Source organism: Loxodonta africana, chromosome 2 (assembly GCF_030014295.1).
Source record: "Loxodonta africana isolate mLoxAfr1 chromosome 2, mLoxAfr1.hap2, whole genome shotgun sequence".
Taxonomy (NCBI): Eukaryota; Metazoa; Chordata; class Mammalia; order Proboscidea; family Elephantidae; genus Loxodonta; species Loxodonta africana.
The window spans coordinates 1,259,592-1,277,991 of NC_087343.1; the positions used below are offsets into that span (position 1 = coordinate 1,259,592).

An 18,400-nucleotide genomic window follows, 5' to 3' on the forward strand; every position below is an offset into this window, starting at 1 on the left:
GCCCCCACTGGGCCGCCCCAGACCCCGCCTATGCCCCGCCCCGAGGCCCCGCCCACCCGAGGCCCCGCCCCGAGGCTTCGCCCCGCCCAGGCCCCTCCCCGTTCCCCAGAGGCCCCGCCCACCCGAGGCCCCGCCCCGAGGCTCCTCCCCGCTCTCCAGAGGCCCGCCCACCCGAGGCCCCTCCCCGTACTCCTCCCCGCTCTCCAGAGACCCCGCCCCCCGGCGCTGCGGCCCTCCCGCGCCCCCTGCCGGCCGCCTGTCGGCATCGGTGGAGGGGTCCCAGGGCCGGGATGTCGCCCTTCGCATGACTGATGGCCCCACCGGACGTCTCCGCGCCCACAGCCTGCGCACTGGTTCCTGCGGGCGCCCGCGGCTGCGAGGTTTGAGGAAGGGGCGCCCGCCGCAGGGCCTTGTTCGCCGGGGAAGTGGGGCCGGGACGTGGGGACGCACCTGGTGCAGGCGGTCATCGTGGGCCCCAACAGCCCTGGCGGCCTCCTCGCAGCGCCGAGGCACGGGGGCCACCACAGGCCCCGGGGACAGCAGCGGAGGGGGCGGCCGGTGGCCGGCCTTCCCGAGCCCTCTAAAGCTGCATAGTGTTGGGAGCTTGGCCTCACCTGGAGCCAGGTGCCCAGGTGGGGCCAATCCACAGGCACCTCCCAGGGCCGCCCAGAGTCGCACTCAGGGATAGGCAGCTGCGCAGTGCGCTCCTACCCCGAAGTCCTTGTCGGTGAGGTCCCCAGCCCTTCATCCACCACCTGTCCCGAGCTCCCCTCCAGCCCCTCGGTGAGGGTTCAGTGAAGCCCTGGGCTTCCCCATTTGTGTAGGCCTCACTCACCACCCTTTTTCACTATTTCTGTTTCATTTGTAAACTAAAACCAAGGCTGTTTCTCTCAGGTTTGAGTGCATTCCTCCCTCCCTTTCCCTTCCACAGAGAGCGGGTCCCCCATCCCACCTGGCCTCTGGGTCAGCCCCCTGTCCCCCATCCCGCTTGGCCTCTGGGTCAGCCCCCTGTCCACCATCCTGCCTGGCCTCTGGGTCAGCCTCCTGTCCCCCTACCCCCCATCCCACCTGGTCTCTGGGTCAGGCCCTGTCCCAGTGTCCTGGCCCCCACCTCCCTGCCTGCTTCGCCCCTTCCCGTTCAGTGTGCCCCAGGCTTCCTTTCTCCTAGGGACAGCTCCCCAAGATGGCACGGTCATCAGTGTCCTGAAATGTCACTGTGATGGCATCCACAGTCAAAACGGCCCCCACTCAACATCATCAGGAAGATGCCAGTGAGTACCCCAACGAGACACCACCTCATGCCACTAGGATGGCAGTGATCAGAAAAACGGGGAATATAGGGGGTTGTAGAGACACTGAAACCCTCACTCATTGCTAGTGGGGTCGTAAAATGGTGCAGCTGCTGTGGAAAACAGTCCGGTGGTTTTTGAAAAGGTCAAACCTAGAGCTACCATAAAAAAACCCAGCAACTCCACTCCTGGGTAAACGCCCCAAAGAACTAAAAGAAGGAATTCAAACAGATACCTGCATACCAATGCTCACTGTAGCTCTATTCACATTAGCCAAAAGTGGGAACAGCCCAAGTGCTCATCCACAGTGGATAAACACAATGTGGTCCACCCACACCATGGGATATTATTACTCAGTCACATAGAAAAATGAAGTTCTGATACGTACCATGACAAAGATGGACCCTGAACACATTGTGTTGAGCGAAATAAGTCAGACACAAGAGGACAAACACTGTATGATACCCCTTACATAAAACATCTAGAACAGGAAAATGTATAGAGACCTCATTGTTTGGGAAACACTGAGCTTCAGCTCAGGGTAATGGGAAAAGGTGGAAACGGACAGTGGTGAGGGTTGCCCAACGTGGTGAACACAACTAATGTCACTCAACTGTGTGTGTGAAGATTGCTGAAGCTGCGAGCGTTTGGTTACGTACATGTTTACCGCAATAAAAACAACAAACAGAAGCTGTGCTTTCAGCTGGGGTTGGACTCAATAATGCCGTGTGTACCATTTTCACTGGAAACCCTGGTGGCACAGTGGTTAAGAACTCAGGCTGCTCACCAAAAGGTTGGCAGTTAGAATCCACCAGCTGCTCCTTGGAAACCCTGTGGGGCAGTTCTCAGTCCTACAGGGTCGCTGTGAGTCGGAATCGACTCAGCAGCAACAGGTTACAGTTATCATGCATCTTCTGTGCTTTTTCCTTTTTCATGGAATCTCATGGAATTTTAATAATTGGAATTTGTGGCTGTACTAAAGACTGAAAATACGTCCGGGTTTAAATACAATATTTTGTACATCTCAACTATTTATAATAAAAACAAACTGAAATAAAGAGGGCGAGAAGGAGGTTCTGCCCACAGCCCAAAAGGGAGCCAGACGAAACGCAGGTCACACAGTTAACCCTGAACTTCACATAGGTGAGCAATAATGTTCCAGGTAGTGTGCTGCAAACAGTGCTTGTACTAAAAATCATCTGTTGTTTGTCGAAACTCATTTATCTGAAACTCGACTGGGCATGTTGTATTTCTCTCCACTAAGCCTGGCACCGATGCCAGCAGCTATGTGCGTGTGGACAAAGGTGTGGCTGACCTTCTCAGTGGGTCCACCCTGCGTGTCAAGACCCAGGGATGGAGGGTTCTTAAGTGCAATGGGACACGGTTCTCTACCCTCCCCTCTCCTCCCTACAGTCCTGGGGGAGCCCCTGAGAAGACGGCGGGGCTCAGCTCTGGCCTGAATAATTAGCCAGGTTTTTGTTGTTTTTAGTTAACAGGGCCTAAAGCAAGAACTGCCAGGGATGCAGCAAAAGCCTCCAGGGCCAGCTCCACTGGCAGGGGGTTCGGGACTCCCACAACAGCCACCTTGGCAATCAGCTGGCAGGTCTGGGCCCGCTGGTGGACACCCCCATGGAGGTCACTCAGTGTTCACTGAAGCCGCGAGCTGGACACTGCCTCTTGGTGAGCAGCTCCATCTGCATAGGTTTTAGTTTCCACGTGGGGAATTCCACTGTGGAAACCAGGCTCCCCCGCAGCTTACTTTCTCAGTAACCCAGGAGGTGTGTCGCCCTGATCAGCTAGCCAAGCAGAACGAGGGAGCTGGAGCCTGGAGCCAGAGGTGGGAGTGGGCTTGTCCTGACTGTGTGGCCTCAGGGAAGCTCTTCCTCTTGAACATCAGAGCACCTTGTGCAGTTGGAGAGAGAGTAGACAGTGTTCCCAGACCTGCTCAGTCACTGCATCATATGTGGTCACCAGGACACAGGATGGCCGCCCCAGGTTCCGAGTCTGGGATGCCAGCCTCCACCTCAAAAGCTGCCGACCCAAGTCCGATGTTCTAGGAGGCCTGGACAACCTTATTCCCTTCTAGTTGTACAGTCATGTGACTCCAGGTTGCCCAGATGTTTCTAGAGTGTGAGGTCTCCAGCACTATGCTAACCGCAGGTGCAGAGGGGCTCAGGGTGCACAGGAGGAATCTGCGGGGGGCTGCGGGGGGGCTGCCGGAAGCCTAGGGGACCTCACACAGTTGTAGCTCAGCATCCCCAGGCCCTTCCTGGGACAGTGCCCTTCATGTCAGCACCCCCAGGACCTTTCCTGGGAGGTGCAGCAGCCAAGAAGCCACAGGACTCAGTCCAGGAAATTAAAGTGAAGCCGTCTGCATCTCCGCCCTCCCATGATCTCTGTTTCCCCGTGGCGAGCCCAGCTAAGCTTCCTCTGCTTTCTGTTTCACTTGGCTCAGCCATGAATTCCCGAAAGTCTTCCATCCTGGATCGTGACCCCATGACGCTCTGGCACCTCTACTCTCAGAATGGGATTTTCTCTGAGCTCACAGCCTGGTTTCCCCCACCCTTTGCTAATCCGGCAGTTTGCTGAACCTCCGTGGGCCCCGCTTCCTCAATCGCCAGAGCTTCCGCAGAACCAAAGGCTGGGCCAGGGCTCCCCTCCCAGGGACTCAAAGCATAGGCCCAGGTCTAACACATACACACACCCCACACATACATACACACACATGCACACACACATACACGCACACATATATATACACACACACAAAGCACTGGGGACTGTAGTGACAGGACCCTGCTCCTCGTCCATCCACGCTGGTCTGCACCCTGAGACCACAGATGACAAGAGAACTCGGACCCACAAGCTGCAGTGGCCAGGCCGGGGGCCAAACCACATCTCACAGCACCCGGCACAGATGGCCAGGACCTGGTCAGTGACCGTAGATAGCTTCCTTGATTCTTGCCTCCACTTCTGACTCAGGACCAGCCAGAGGGACCAGAGATGCCTGACCATTCATGCAGGACCTGCCTCTGACTGCCGCCTGCTTCCCTGCATGGCCTCGTCAGGGCACCTGAAGCCCCTCCGCTTTCCCCGTGAGCCTCCCCGCTCCCACCTGCTTACGCGACTCTGCCAGATGCAGTGAGGGGCCGGAGCCCTTGCTGGAGTGGTTCGGAGTCCTTAGTTCCCGCTGTTCCTGTGGGGGATCTGTGTTTATTCCTAAAGCCCATCTAACTACAGTGCGAGGGTTAATTGTATGTGTCAGCTGGCTATGGTTCCCAGTGGTTTGGCCAAATACTAGTTGTTCTACAATGTAGTGTCATGTACTGTACTGTAATCACCTTCCATGTTGTTGCTGTTGTTAGAATGCCATCGAGTCAGTTACAACTCATAGCGACCCCATGTACAAAAGACCCAAACACTGCCCAGTCCCGCACCATCCTCACAATCCTTGTTATGCTTGAGCCCACTGTTGCAGCCACTGTGTCAATCCATCCCTTGGAGGGTCTTCCTCTTTTTCACTGACCCTCTACTTTACCAAGCATGATGTCCTTCTCCAGGAACTGATCCCTCCTGATAATATGTCCAAAGTCTGTGAGACATACTCTCGTCAACCTTGCTTCTAAGGAACATTCTGGTTGTACTTCTTCCAAGACATATTTGTTGGTTCTTTTGGCAGTCCATGATATATTCAATATTCCTTGCCAACACCACAATTCAAAGGCATTAATTCTTCTGTCTTCCATATTCATCGTCCAGCTTTTGTGTGCATATGAGGCAATTGAAAAACCATGGCTTGGGTCAGGTGCACCTTAGTCTTCAAGGTGACGTCTTTGCTTTTCAACCCTTTAAAGAGGTCCTTTGCAGCAGATTTGCCCAATGCAATGCATCTTTTGATTTCTTGACTGCTGCTTCCATGGATGTTGATTGTAGATCCAAGTAAAACGAAATCCTTGACAGCTTCAACCTTTTCTGTTTATCATGATGTTGCTCATTGGTCCAGTTGTGAGGATTTTTGTTTTCTTTATGTTGAGGTGTAATCCATACTGAAGGCTATGGTCTTTGATCTTCATCAGTAAGTGCTTCAAGTCCTCTTCACTTTCAGCAAACAAGGTTGTGTAATCTGTGTATCGCAGGTTATTAATGAGTTTTCCTCCAATCCTGATGCCCCGTTCTTCTTCATATAGTCCAGCTTCTTGGATTATTTGCTCAGGATACAGATTGAATAGGTATGGTGAAAGGATACAACCTTGAAGCTCACCTTTCCTGACTTTAAACCATGCAGTATCCCCTTGTTTTGTTTGAATGACTGCCTCTTGATCCATGTAAAGGTTCTTCATTAGCACAATTAAGTGTTCTGGAATTCCCATTCTTCGCAATGTTATGCATAGTTTGTTATGATCCACACAGTCGAATGCCTTTGCAGAATCAATAAAACACAGGTAAACATCTTTCTCGTAGTCTCTGCTTTCAGCTGGGATCCATCTGACATCAGCAATGATATTCCTGGTTTCATGTCCTCTTCTGAATCCTGCTTGAATTTCTGGCAGTTCCCTGTGGATATACTGCTGCAGCCGCTCTTGAATGACTTTCAGCAAAATTTTACTTGTGGGTGTTAGTAATGATATTGTTCGATAATTTCCACATTCGGTTGGATCACCTCTCGTGGGAATAGGCATAAATATGAATGTCTTCCAGTCAGTTAGCCAGGTAGCTGTCTTCCAAATTTCTTGGCATAAACGAGTGAGCACTTCCAGCGCTGCATCCTTTTGTTGAAACATCTCAATTGGCATTTCATCAATTCTTGGAGCCTTGTTTTTTGTCAACACTTCAGTGCAGCTTGGACTTCTTCCCTCAGTACCCTTGGCTCCTGATCGTATGCTGACTGCTGAAATGGCTGGATGTCCACAAATTCTTTCTGGTGCGATGACTCTGCGTGTTCCTTCCATCTTCTTTTGATGCTTCCTGTGTCGTTTAATATTCTCCCTGTAGAATCCTTCACTATTGCAACTTGAAGCTTGAAGTTTTTCTTCAGTTCTTTCAGCTTGAGAAATGCCAAGTGTGTTCTTCCTTTTTGGTTTTCTACCTCCAGGTCTTTCCACAAGTCACTATAATACTTTACTTCGTCTTCTCGAACCACCCTTTGAAATCTTCTGTTCAACTCTTACTTCATCATTTCTTCCTTTCACTTTAGCTACTTGACATTCAAGAGCAAGTTTCAGTCTCTTCTGACACCCATTTTGATCTTTTCTTTCTTCCTTGTCTTTTTAATGACCTCTTGCTTTCTTCATGTATGATGTCCTTGATGTCATTCCATAACTGGTCTGGTCTTCAATCATTCGTGGTCAGTGCATCAAATCTATTCTTGAGAGGGTCTCTAAATTCAGGTGGGATATACTCAAGGTTGTACTTTGTCTCTTGTGGAGTTATTCTAATTTTCTTCAGTTTCACTTGAACTTACATAGGAGCAATTGATGGTCTGTTCCACAGTTGGCCCCTGGCCTTGTTCTGACTGATGATATTGAGCTTTTCCATCGTCTGTTCCCACAGATGTAGTCAATTTGATTCCTGTGTATTCCATCTGGCAAGGCCCACGTGTATAGTCAACATTTATGTTGTTGAAAAAATGGTATTTGCAATGCAGAAGTCGTTGGTCTTGCAAAATTCTAACACGTGATCTCGGGTGTTGTTTCTATCACCAAGGCCATATTTTCCAATTACTGATCCTTCTTCTTTGTTCCCAACTTTCGAATTCCAATCACCAGTAATTATCAATGCATCCTGATAATCAATCCGCAGTTGAAATGGAAGTTCCTTAAGGTGTGGTCTTCCTCCAGACTGTAAGTAGATACTCTGGCAGAACGCTCTCTCTCCACTCAGCACTCTTCCCGTGACCTGACCAACGAATCTTGGGACAAAAGCCTGCAGGAGTCTCCAACCTGCCGCCTGACCTACGGGTTTTGGGCTTGCCAGGCCACACAACTGCATGAACCAAACCTTCAAGATTTACCTCAAGGAATTGGCTCACACAATTGTGGGGGCCCTGGTGGCCCAGTGGTTAAAGCAATGGACTGCTAACTGGAAGGTCGGCAGTTCAAAACCACCAGAGGCTCCAAAGGAGAAAGATGTGGAAGTCTGCTTTTGTACAGATTTATAGCCTTGGAAACCCTATGGGGTTGCTGGGTCATCATTGACTCGACTGCAGTCGGTATATATATATATATCTTACTGGTTCTGTTTCTCTAGAGAACCCTAAGACACATGACAACATGTGCTGCCCCAGGCTTAAAAACACCCTTTGTCTTAAATTAAATCTTGAGAGGAGAGCAGAGCCCTTTTTGCCCTCATGCTCAGAAAAAGGCAGATGTGCTTAGAAAGGCACAGTTAGGTTACAGGTTGGCTGCATGCTGAGCTGACCTTCGTATGCAAAGTCATCGATCAGGCAGAGGGTGCAGAGGCAGCATCCCTCCACTTCTTCTCCTGATGTTGCAGTCACCATGCCCCAGGTCCCTGGGGTGCCCTGGTGAAACATTCACCCAAAGCTGGGATTCAGAGTCATGGCTGGGCCTCCCACCGAGGCAACCAGAGAGCAAAGTTCAAAGTGTGGCTTCTCAAGCACAATGCAGGCATCGTGCAGGCACCAGGGCATGCAGGGACCCCTCCTTGCCCCCGATTGTATGACATCGTCCCTGGTGCATGCATGCGGTGGATCTCCTGGGCTGATGTTCACACTAGACCCAGTTAAGGGCATCATGGGTGGGGGCTTGGGGAAGACACCCAAAAGCCCTGAGGGGGTCTGCCCGGAGGGGCTGTGGCCCCACAGGGGAACATGGTTGGGGGGGTCCACCTGAAGAGTCACTGAGGGTGACCTGAGGAGCCTGCTTGTTGGAGTCTGGTACGGTTCTATTCCAGGCCCAGCGGGTTCCTGCCTGGGCCCCAGTGCACAGCTCCGCCTGCCCCCCAGCAGGGCTGGGTCAGGAGATGGATCGGGGTCCGGTTCTGCTCCAGGCCCATGTGTCACTGTGAGCACCTCCCCACAGCAAGGCCATCAGGAGAGGGCACTGGGTCAGGGTCCATCCTTCTCTCTCCAACTTCAGGGAGGCAGGAGGAGTGCGTGGTTTGCGTTCGGGAGTTCTTGGGGGAAGCCAGAAGTTTGAGTCCAGGGCACTCAGTGTGTCAGCAGGCCGTGCTCTCTCCACAGACTCCAGGGGAGGAGTCTTCCTTGTCTCTCCAGCTTCTGGTGGGCCCGGGCATTCCTTAGCTTGTGGCTGCATCTCCCCAGTCTCTGCTCTGTCTTCACATGGCCTCTCCTCTGCACCCCTGAGGGCCTCAAATCTCCCTCTTCTCTCTCTTATAAGGACCTATGTCATTGGTTCAGGGCTCACCTGAATAACCCTGGGTGATCTCCCATCTTAATCACACCTGCAACTTAATCACACCTGCAAACACCCTTTTTCCAAATAAGGTCACATCACAGGTTCCGGGGTTCAGGTTGTGGATGTATTTTTACAGGCTCCAGGAGTGAGGTCGGGAATATATTTTGGGGGCCACCATTTGGCCCCCACCAGCCTCCAAACTAAAACAGGACTGAGGTCCAAACCCAGAAGTTCCTGGGCCCCAGAGGAGGAGTCCGAGGGTCCCCACTGCCCCTCCCTCCCTGCCATCCACACAAAAGGGAGTGTGGTCACAGGGGAGATGTGGGCACTGGGGACGTGGTCATGGGGGGACGAGGGCATGAGGGACGAGGGCATGGGGGATGTGGGCACAGGGGACATGGATGGGCATGGGGGGACGAGGACACAGGGGATGCAGACACAGGGAATGAGGGCATGGGGGACATGGTCGTGGGGGGATGAGGGCATGGGGGGACATGGGCAGGGGGGATGTGGGCACAGGGGACTTGGGCACTAGCGTGGTAGGCGAGTCCAAGGCAACTCTGCACCTCATTTATCACGCCCGCTGCAGCGGGGTGCTCCCTTCCAGCCCACAACAGTGTCTGGTGCTAAGATGTGGCATGATGACCCTGACTCTGACGCTGCCCCACTGTGCCTTGTCCCCAGGACTGCCAGACAGCTGAGGGGGCCATTGCAGTCCCCACTGTAAAGTGGCTGCCTGCGTACATAGGAGGCCCCTCAGCTCAAACCTGGGGGGCCTCGGGATGCCAGGCAGGCCCATCGCAGGACTCCCGGCAGCCCTTTGAGCTGACCTACTTTCCCCTCACGGGGCCCACTGTTCTGGCTACCACCTGGGAAGAAGGGGTGCATCCCTGCCACCTCTGCCAAAGCTGGGGGGTGGAGGATGGTCACTGGGCCAGTGATAGCCACCTGGGGAAGGTGACCCACACCCACACCCAGCACAGGGCTTCAGGAGGAAAGCTGGAGAGAACACACCACCCCAGGGCTCAGCAGCATACCATGGAGGGGCCCCAGCCAAAGAGCACAGTGGGCGGGGCACAGGGATGGCGATGTGTGGTATTTGGGACCCCAGGCCTTGCCCCCAGCAGTGATGGTTCTGGCAGATGTTATGGCACCTGGAAGCCCTGTCCAGTTGGCTGGTGGTCCTGGGAGGCATGGGCCCAGGGTCAGGGGCATTGGCCGGTTCACAGGCTTGCTTGGCCCCTAGTGAGCCCTAATCCAGTAGGCGACCCTTTGCCCTCCCCACCAAGCCAGCTTGTCTTTGGGGGGCAGCATGTTATTTTAAGTTAGTGTTGTGGGATGAATTATGTCCCCCCAAAGTATGTGTCATAAATCCTAATCTCTGTGCCTGTGGTTATAATCCCATTTGGGAATGGTTTGTCTTTGTATGTTAATGAGACAGGATTAGCATCAGGTGTGTCTTGAGTCAGTCTCTTTTGAGATATAAAAGATTAAACAAGTGAGCAGAGCAGGGATGAGGGAAGACTGATCCCAAGACACACGAAGATCACACAGGAGCAGATGTTCAAAAAGACAAGGACCTTCCTCCAGAGCCCACAGAGAGAAAAAGCCTTCACCTAGAGCCGGGACCCTGAATTCCAACTTCTAGCCTCCTAAACTGTGAGAGAATAAATTTGTTTGTTAGAAAGCCACCCACTTGTGGTGTTTCTGTCATAGCAGCACTAGAGAACTAACACCATGTTTTCACGGCTCCCAGTCCTGCCCTGAGGGGGCCACATCCAACTGCTTTCAGAAGACTTGGGGCGGGGGTTGTTAGGTGCCATCGAGTTGGTTCCGACTCATAGCGACCCTATGCACAACAGAAGGAAGCACTGCCTGGTCCTGCACCATCCTCACAGTCCTTGTTATGCTTGAGCCCATTGTTGTAGCCACTGTGACAATCCATCTCTGTGAGGGCCTTCCTCTTTTCCACTGACCCTGTACTCTGCCAAGCATGATGTCCTTCTCCAAGGATTGATCCTTCCTAACAACATGTCCAAAGTACGTGAGACGCAGTCTCGCCATCCTTGCTTCTAAGGAACATTCTGGTTGTACTTCTTCCAAGAAAGGTTTGTTGGTTCTTTTGGCAGTCCAAGGTATATTCAATATTCTTCGCCAACACCACAATTCACAGGTGTCAACTCTTCTTTGGTCTTCCTTATTCATTGTCCAGCTTTCACATTCATATGATGCGATTGAAAATACCATGGCTAGGGCCAGGCGCACCTTAGTCTTCAAGGTGACATCTTTGCTTTACAACACTTTAAAGAGGTCCTTTGCAGCAGATTTACCCAGTGCAATGCGCCTTTTGATTTCTTGACTGCTGCTTCCATGGATGTTGATAGTGGATCCAAGAAAAATGAAATCCTTAACAACTTCAATCTTTTCTCCATTTATCATGATGTTGCTCATTGGTCCAGTTGTGAGGATTTTTGTTTTCTTTATGTTGAGATGTAATCCATACCGAAGGCTGTGGTCTTTGGTTTTCATCTGTGTTTCCAGTCCTCTTCGCTTTCAGCAAGCAGGTTGTGTCATCTGCGTAACGCAGGTTGTTAATCCTGATGCCCTGTTCTTCTTCATATAGTCCAGCTTCTTGGATTCTTTGCTCAGCATACAGATTGAATAGGTATTGTGACAGGATATAACCCTGACGCACACGTTTCCTGACTTTAAACCAATCAGTATCCCCTTGTTCTGTCTGAACAACTAACTGTTGATCTATGTAAAGGTTCCTCATGAGCACAATTAAGTGTTCTGGAATTCCCATTCTTCGCAATGTTACCCATAGTTTGTTATGATCCACACAGTTGAATGCCTTTGCATAGTCAATAAAACACAGGTAAACATCCTTCTGGTATTCTCTGCTTTCAGCCAGGATCCATCTGACATCAGCAATGATATCCCTGGTATGAGGGGGTAGAGGAGGCATATTTGAAGTGGCAGGGGGTGGGGGCTTTGTCCACATCTTGACCATGGGGCTTCTGACCACCAGACTCAACAAGACCTCTGTGGTCACAATTGCTGGAACGTGCTGCCCCCGCCCCTGCCGCCTACCCCCTGTGGGAGCATCTGTGTGTCAGCACTGGGAAGGCACCAGCTTTCAGCCCAAGGTGTGCCAAAGGACCCCACCCCAGGCCACCTCTTCTTTGCACCATTTTGCACACCTGAAAGCAAGAGGAGGGCACTATAATTGTGGGGATGGGGGCCTGAGGCCAGGCACACTCCCAGCGGCTAGACTCCTGGTGGGTTGGAGCCCTGCATGGGAGCGTGCGGCACACTGCAGGGAGTGCACTGTGGGGGTCCGGGGCTCTAACGTTGTGGGGGTTCAAGCTGCAGGGGGTACACTGTGGGGTGTGCTCACTGTGGGGTGCAGGGTCTTGGAGGGCACACACTCCAGGGGGCAGGGCATACCATGGGAGGTTCTGGGGTGCTCCCTTCCATGGGGCACACGAAGGGCCTATCCATGGAATGCAGCAGCCCCTGGAGCCCCCAGCCATGGATCCACCCCCACTCCCCTGCAGGCATCCTTAGCGCTGTGTGAGTCTGTGGTACCAGCACCTCGGGACAGTTCTGACCAATGTCTCCAAACCCAGAACATCTGTGTCTTGGATTGCCCCCAAGTCCATGAAAAGCCATGGGTCTGGTTGGTAAGGAGTACATACAGCTCCTGCCAAGGGCTGTGGATCCATCTCCTTCCAGGGGTCCCACTGAGGGGTTCAGAGACAGCATGCCTGCCCGGCCTGGAGGTCCCCTCCCCTGGAATGCTGCACAGCCTCATTCTGCACCAGCTGTCCCATCGGGAAGAGAAAACCATGGTTGCCGGGCAACGTGAGGTGATGCCTGGAGACGAGGTACCCAGAACCCCTCGGGGGAGGCACAGGTGGCCAGCACGGGGGGTGGTGGCTCATGACTGGGGTGGGGCTCCCCAGGGACAGGGCTCTGGGCCTGGTCCCTTCCTTACTGTGTTCCCAGACCTTGCCATCAGGCACGGTTGCCCCTGGGCACATGTGGCCATCCGAGTTTACATTTAAGTGAGTTAAATGAAATCCATTAAAAATCCAGGTCCTCAGTGGCGCCAACAACAGGTCCAGTGCTCAGAGCCACTTGTGGCCTGTTATGGGTTGAATTCTGCCCCCCCGCAAAAGATGCATTCCAGTCCTTAGCCCGTCCAAGCAAAGGTGGCCTTGTGTGGAGGGATACATGTCTGGCCTTATGTGGAGCGATACATGCCATAGGTTAAGCCAGAATGGAGCAAGGTGGGTCCCAGTCCCTTCTGAGTGACAGAGTCACACAAGAAAGACAACATGTGAGGACTGTCTACAAGCTGAGGAATGTCAAGGATCGCCTGGAGCTACAGACAAAGGAGGGCCCCTCCCCTAGGGCCTACGCCCTGATTTGAATTTCTGGCCTCCAAAACTGTGAGAAGATAAATCCCTGTTCTTTAAAGCCACGCACTCTGTGGTATTTTCTCTCTCTGTGGGACCAGGCAGGTAGAGACCCTTCACGCAGAGATGGGTGGGCCGTGCTGGTCCAGCCAACAGGATCGGCAAGGGTCCAGAGAAGGAATAAATGCGTGGATGAACGAATGGATGAGTGAGCTCAGAACAAATGGCCTCTGGTACTCTTCGAAGAGAGAGAAACAAACCACTTCCAATTCACCACATTTCCCAATAGCAGCAAACGAGCACATCTGCTCTTGGGGCCTGGTCCTCGGCACAGACCCTCGCTCTCCCTTTCCAGGGAGACACTGGGAACATGGTACTGGAGAGGTTCTCATCCATGTGCCCATTGTGATGGTCACAGGGCCACAGGAACGTTCCTCATGGCCAGAGCCCACAAGACGCCAGGCAGCACGCCACCTCAGGGCCCCCAGGGTGAAAAGCTAGTCTCCCTCTGCCCAGAAGCTGAGTGAGACTTGGACACGATCTCTCCACAGATGCAAGACTACACAGGCATCGTGCCCAAAGGTCAAACACCAGCTGCACCACAGGGCCCCACACAGCCACTGTGGGTGGCTGCATGTATGTGTATATCTACATGTGGGTCTGTGCGCATCTGCGTGTATGTGTATGCATGTGTATATCTGCATATATGTGTGTCATGGATTGAACTATGTCCCCCCCAAAATGTGTGTATTAACTTGATTAGGCCATGATTCCCAGTATTATGTGGTTATCCACCATTTTGTGATTGTAATTTTATGTTAAAGAGGATTAAGGCGAGATGTAACACCCTTACCAGATCATATCCCTGATCCAAAGTAAAGGGAGTTTCCCTGGGGTATGGCCTGCACCACCTTTTATCTCACAAGACATAAAAGGAAAGGGAAGCTAGCAGAGGGGGGGACCTCAGGACCTCATACCACCAAGAAAGAAGCACCGGGAGTAGAGCACGTCCTTTGGACCCAGGGTTCCTGTGCAGAGATGCTCCCAGACCAAGGGAAGACTGATGACAAGGACTTTCCTCCAGAACCAACAGAGAGAGAAAGCCTTCCCCTGGAGCTGGCACCCTGAATTCAGACTTCTAGCCTACTGGACTGTGAGAGAATAAACTTCTCTTTGTTAAAGCCATCCGCTTGTGGTATTTCTGTCATAGCAGCACTAGATAATGAAGACAATATGTGTATATATGTGTGTCATGGATTGTGTCCCCCAAAAATATGTGTGTCAATTTGGCTAGGCCATGATTCCCAGTATTGTGTGATTGTCCACCATTTTGTCATCTAATGTGATTTTCCTGTGTTGTAAATCCTATCACCACCACGTTAATGAGATGGAGTAGCGGCAGTTATGTTGATGAGATCTACAAGACTAGATTTTGTCTTAAGTCAATCTCTTTTGAGATATAAAAAAGCAGGCAGATGAGACATGGGGAACCTCATACCACCAAGAAAGCAGCGCCAGGAGCAGAGCACATCCTTCGGAACCGAGGTTCCTGTGAGGAGAAGCTCCTCGACCAAGGGAAGATTGATGACAAGGACCTTCCTCCAGAGCTGACAGAGAAAGAAAGCCCTCTCCTGGAGCTGGCGCCCTGAATCCGGGCTACTAGCCTACAAAACTGTGAGAGAATAAATTTTCCTTTGTTAAAGCCACCCACTCGTGGTATTTCTGTTGTAGCGGCCCTATGACTAAGACAATGTGTGTATATGTGCATATGTGTATGCACGTGTTTGTGTGCACGTGTGTCTGCGTGAGTGCACGTGCATGCAACATATATGTGCATGTACATGTGTGTATGTATGTGTCTGCGTGTGTGTCTGTGTGAGTATGTGTGTGCATGTGTATGTGTGTGAGTGGGCACGTGTGTATTGTGTACATGTGCCCATGTGTAGGTGTATGCGTGCGTCTGTGAGTATGTGTGTCTGTGCATTAGTGTATGTGTATGAGTGTATGCGTATATGCACGCCTGCATGTATCTGCACACACGTGTGTGGGTGTACGTGTATATGTGTGCATGTGTGTACTTGTGTGTACGCATGCACACACACATGCAGACACCATTAAAGGAGGTGCTCACAACTGCTACCTGAGTCCTTATTCTTCTAGCCTGTCCACATTTCCCTAACTGTGTGTGATGCGCATCACTGCCCAGCCTGTCACCATGTTGTTGCAGCTTTTTCAGGGCACTTGAGCCCCAGGAGCCCACAGGCCTGCACAGCCTCAATGGGGTGGCGTCAGGGATGGGGCTGCTACAGGAGACAGCCCCTGTATCCCCAGCCAGTGGGTGCAGTGTGGGGTGAGACCCACTCAGGAAAGCCAAAGTTCTTGCTCCTGGGGAGGGGTGGAGGCAGAGCACCCTTTTCTACGTCATGGGGACCTGCCCCACGCTGAGGACGGAGGAGGCCAGCAGGCAGCCTTCCTCTCCACAATGTCCATAATGGCAGCCACAGCGGGGCAAGGAACCCCGGCTAGCCTCAGCCCTCCCTAGACAGTGGGTCGGTGGGCACAGGAGTCGCCAGGGACAGCCTTGGATAGGCTCTGTCCATCCATCTGGGCAACCTTTGGGACAGTGGACACTCCCTCCACCTGGTGTTTACGGGGAAGGGGAATAGAGGCAGGAGGCCTGGGGCCCTGGCTGGGGACCCACCTGCCATGGTCACCCCCAGCTCTGAGGTCTGCTCTGACCATCACCCCTTCTTGGAGCTGAAGGCAGGAAGCTAGGACCAGCAGCCCAGGCTCTCCCTGCACTCCAGGAAGGGGTCACAAAGGAAGTCATTGGGAACAGGAAAGGCCCTGGCCAAAAATATCTCCTCCTAGCAGCCTGGCATCACACCTGCTGAGAGTAATTTAGAAAGAAAAGGGCCCAGCTGGAATGGGGGGGGAGCCAACACAGAGGTGGGAATTGATTCGCTCAGATTGGCCTCTGGAAAACAGAGGGAACAGGACCTGGGCGTGGGGGCGGGGACCTGCCTTCCCTCCAGGCCCTTCTGCTCCTTCCCACCTGTTTTCTTTATCTTGTGCTGCTAGTCACTGTTCTACATCCATGGCACACCTCAATACCCCCGAGGGGAGGGAGGCAGGGAGGGGGCCAGGCAGCAGGAGGGGGTCCTGGCAGAGCAGGGGCCCAGAGGCAGAAGACAAATCTCCACCACACCCTGCAGCCCAGGTGGCTCCTGAGCTTCCTCTCACATCAGAGGTTCTCTCACTTTGAGGGGTTCTCTCACTTTGGGGGGTCCTCTCACCTGGGGGAGGTCCTCTCACCTCAGGAGGTCCTTTCACCTCAGGGGTCCTCTCACTTTGGGGGTCCATTCACCTCAGGGGAAATCCTGGTGGTGTAGTGGGTAAGAGCTAAGGTCAGCAGTTTGAATCCACCAGGTGCTCCTCAGAAACCCTATGGGGCAGTTTTACTCTGTCCTATAGGTTTGCTATGAGTCGGAATTGACTTAATGGCAACGGGTGGGGTTGTCACCTCAGAGGTCCTCTCACCCAGGTGGTGGGACCAGCCCCCCCAGGATTCACACTCACGTGCTGAGTGGGCAAGCACAGTTCACTTTGAGTGTTAAGTTCTTTATTTAAAGAAAATTCAGGAATATAAAGGGCATCGACACCCATGTCCCCCAGTGGAAAAAAGGAGCTGAACTAAGCATTAAATAGCAGACAAAAGGGACAGTTACGGGCAAGCGGGTGTGTCCTTTTAGGCTGAGTTAGAAATCCCCGACAGGAGCTTGTCCGGGGCAGGCCTGTACTGAGGACCTGAAGGCTTACAGATTAACATACAGCCGGGCCCATAAAATATTTAAGCAGAAGGAAAACAGTCTGCTCGGCGGCAGCAGGTTCTCAGACACCAGAGCTGACGGGGCCCCAGTGGGGAACCTGACCTGCACAGCCCTGGGGGAGGCAGGGGCCCCATAGACCATTCCCCACCACCAAGGACGTCTACCTGACCCTGCAGACACGTCTGGACAAGGCCGTCACTGGTGCAGACACTCACTGACAGCCATGGAAAATGCAGGCGTGCACTCTGGGCGGGGCACTGGCTCTCCTGGGCACTGACAGGGCAGAGGGCAAGACGTGGGGCCGAGGGGACAAAACACCGGGACCGGTCTCACTTCAGTGGCCAACCTGGTGTCCAGCCAGAGGCTGAACCAGCAGCATGACTGTGCCCAGAGGCAGGAAAACCAGCACATACAATAGACACACAGACACACAGGCATGCAAACAGACACACGGACATACCACAACATACACAAACACATACAAACAAAACAGACACATAATACAAACAGACACACAAATACAGATACACTTGGGCTGTGGACATCAGCTCTCAGAGAAGGGTATACAACAGACCCTCAGAAGCGGGCTGTGGTCGTCACACGGGGAAGGGTCGATAGCCGACCCTCACGTGAGGGCTGTGATCGTCATGTGGGGAAGGGTCTATAGTGGAGCCTCACACGCGTGCTGTGGTCATCATGTGGGGAAACGTCTGCACAGTGGACGCTCACACGTGGGCTGTGGTTCTCAAGTGGGGAAGGCTCTGCACAGTGGACCCTCACACGTGGGCTGTTGTCCTCACGTTGGGAAGGGTCTGTATAGCAGACCCTCAAGTGAGGACTGTGATCGTCATGTGGGGAAGGGTCTATAGTGGACCCTCACATATGGGCTGTAGTCATCACGTGGGGAAATGTCTGCACAGTGGGCCCTCACATGTGGGCTGTGGTCCTCACATGGGGAAGGGTCTGCACAGTGGACCCTCACACACGGGCTGTGGTCGTCACGTGGGGAAGGGTCTATAGTGGACCCTCACAAGAGGGCTGTGGTTGTCAGGCGTGGGGAAGGGTCTGCATAGTGTTGCAACCTGGGCACACTGTGAGTTCTGAGGACTAGGAAGTCCACCCCTCCGGCCACACGCCTGGGTGTACAGGGCACCGGGAACAAATCAGCCTCCCGGGGCTCCCAGTGAAGTCTGTTTGTTTTTTTAAGCTTAGTTCACATGGTCTTAACAGCCTATCAAATAATAAGTCTCTTGTTTGCATACAGCAGCCGACACACCACTCGACCGGTGCCTGGGAGAGTGCCTTCTCTGTACCTGCCACAGGATGGGCCTAAGTGTCTCTGGCAGGAGGCTGCCAGTACAGCGGGTGCCAAGGACATGGCTGGCAAGGGACAAGGGACATGGCTTCCACATCCTGAGGGCTGGAGTGCAGGAGGGACACACTGAGGCTGTTCTTCCCCACCCTGGGGTGGTACAGGGGTC

The 18,400-nt window shown here is 53.0% G+C and overlaps 1 long non-coding RNA gene across 1 annotated transcript; it reads left to right on the forward strand.

Annotated features, from left to right (window-relative positions):
- The first annotated feature begins 291 nt into the window (after positions 1 to 291).
- On the forward strand, positions 292 to 15,375 carry LOC111749945 (uncharacterized). The gene is made up of 3 exons (XR_010318247.1): positions 292 to 1,271; positions 12,404 to 12,555; positions 13,641 to 15,375. It is a non-coding gene; the product is annotated as an uncharacterized LOC111749945 (long non-coding RNA).
- The last annotated feature ends 3,025 nt before the right edge of the window (positions 15,376 to 18,400 follow it).